The sequence below is a fragment of the Otolemur garnettii genome, unplaced genomic scaffold (assembly GCF_000181295.1).
Source record: "Otolemur garnettii isolate 467f Iridium unplaced genomic scaffold, OtoGar3 scaffold00012, whole genome shotgun sequence".
In the NCBI taxonomy this organism is placed as follows: domain Eukaryota; kingdom Metazoa; phylum Chordata; class Mammalia; order Primates; family Galagidae; genus Otolemur; species Otolemur garnettii.
The window spans coordinates 3,675,185-3,677,758 of NW_003852407.1; positions in this window are offsets into that span (position 1 = coordinate 3,675,185).

The window sequence follows — 2,574 nt, forward strand, 5'->3', positions numbered from 1 at the left end:
GTGAGCCTTGTGTGTGAACATGTTTCAGTTTGCTTGGATATATACTGCTAGATACAGGAATTTCAATAAACGTGAGGAACTGCTAGACATTAAAATTTACATTTCCATCTGCGGTGGCTTCGATTCTTAACGTGTCCTTGCTAACACTTTCCAATTTACAATCTGCATAACTAGCTGTAAGGTTGACTAGTTTCCCTAGCCCTGCATTTAAGATACTTAGAATGGAGCAAACCTTAGCTATCCTCCAGTGGGTGGTGAGCCTTTGGCACAGGTCGGTGTTAACAATAGGTACAGAGCTCCGGGCCAGGGAGCTTTTCCCCGGAGCCAGGATAGGCCAGGCGCCGGAGGAGCGCGGATCTCCGCGCCGGAAGCCCCTCCCGACATCTCCTTACGTGCTGTGCGACGTCAAGTTGACGCAGGCGCACCTTTGTCGGTCCCGGTGCGGGTGCCCATTGGCCGGGCTGCGGCTCGCCCCTCCCTCCGGAAGTGCGGACATAGGCATTTCGGCTCCGCGATCACCGGTGAGCGGGGCTATGGTGGGGTTTGAGGTGGGCTGTGGGGGACTGGGGCTCGGGACTTGGGGTGGGCTCTTGCCTTAGCGTTTCCCCGGCGTCTTCGAGCTGCTGGCCTGCTCAAGCCTCCACCGCGCTTACGATTCCGAGCCCGGCGCGTGGTTGTACCCCCTGCTCGGGGCTTCGCGGCCCGCTGGACACTCTGGGGCGCCCCGCTTCTCCTTCGCGGCCCACTCGGCTCACAAACGCGACTCTCCCACCGGACCTCCCCCTCGCCCTTTGCCTGGGTTCTTCGGCCGCCCACCCTCGGTACCTCCCTCTCCGCCTGTCCCTTTATATCGTTTTTGTTCTTTTCCTTGGCCTCCTATTGTCGGTTTCTCTTCCTTTCTATGACCCTCACCTTTAGCCCTTATCTATTCAATCTGCCTTTTCAGTTGTAGTCTGACTCAGCCTGTCCCTGCTCTGTCACTATGGATGTGATAGATGTGATATACTGAACTGGGTTAAAGAGTGGTGACTTTCCCTCCGATATCTGCCCTATTTCGGATAGAGCCTTAGCCTTTCCCTGATTCCATTGTGGTCTTGGACCAAGTAGTAAAAGATTTCTCAGCAGCAATTTTTATCCATTTTGCTCGCACTTGTTAACTTGGACAACGTAACTGAAATGATGATCTCTCCTAGCTACCTTCTAAAGACTTTTCCTAACTCAACAGTTTCCACGTATGTGAAGTAAAATACCTTACCAAAGAATCATTGTGAGGATTAAGCGATAAAATACAATTAGTGTCATTCTGAAGAAAACTGAAATGTTTAGAAGCCATAGTTGTGGCATATGTGATTAGCAGTATTTGTTCTTGGGAGTTTTATTTACAACAACGTGTAGGAACTTGTTTAAAACACAGGACTTCACCAGTTCAGCCTAGTACCAGGAGCATTGCCCCTTCTTTTGAAGGGGTTTAGTTGGTTTTGAAGGTTTGGTACAAGAGGAAAACATAAACATTGTGTTTTTGGAAGAGGAAGAGTCTGACCAGCATAACGCTAACAAAATAGGCACTAGGAATTACGGTCTTAGCCAATTTTAGTTACTAGTTACCTCTGTGTGAACTTTGAACAGCTCACAACTTTTGAATCTTCCCCCGCCCCCCCCCCCTTTTTTAAGAGACAGAGTCTCACTTTGTCGCCCTCGATAGGGTGCTGTGGCATCACAGCTCACAGCACCCTCCGACTCCTGGGCTTAGGCGATTCTCTTGCCTCAGCCTCCCTAGTAGCTGGGACTACAGGCGCCTGCCACAATGCCTGGGTATTTTTTTTTTGTTGCAGTTTGGCTGGGGCCGGCTTCAAACCGGCTACCCTTGGTATATGGGGCGGGCACCCTACTCACAGAGCCACAGGCGCCGCCCCTTCCCCCCTTTCAATAATGATACTTTTGTAGCATTTAACGTATGTAGACACTCTTCTGAGCTTTGTATTCATACTATCTAACCCATACGATATCCTTGCGATATAGGTACTATCATTTTCATTTTACACATGAGTAAATTAAGGTATAGTCTGGTTAAATATTTTTCCTCAAAAAGAGCACTGAGAAAATGGCAAAAGCAAGTCTCAAATCCGGTGGCTATTAACTGCTGAGGCCGTTTTACAGTTAACCTTCTCTATAGGTAGATCACCTCTGAACTCTCTTCAGATCAGATTCTAAATATCTATAGCCAGAAATAATGACTCCTTGAAAAAGACTCACTGCTCAGGGCAGCACCTGTGGCTCAGTGGGTAGGGCCCCAGCCTCAACCAAACTGCAACAAAAAATAGCCAGGCGTTGTGGCTAGCACCTGTATTCTCTGGCTGAGGCAAGAGAATCGCCTAAGCCCAAGAGCTGGAGGTTGCTGTGAGCTGTGATGCCACGACAGTCTACTGAGGGCGACAAAGTGAGACTCCGTCTCTTAAAAAGAAAGAAAGAAAAAACTCACTGCTCATTTGGCTTATTTTAATCAGAGAATATGTTCTTTAAAATTCTGGAACCATAAAAAAATTTTGGAACCAGTTATTTTAGTGAACTTTTAAA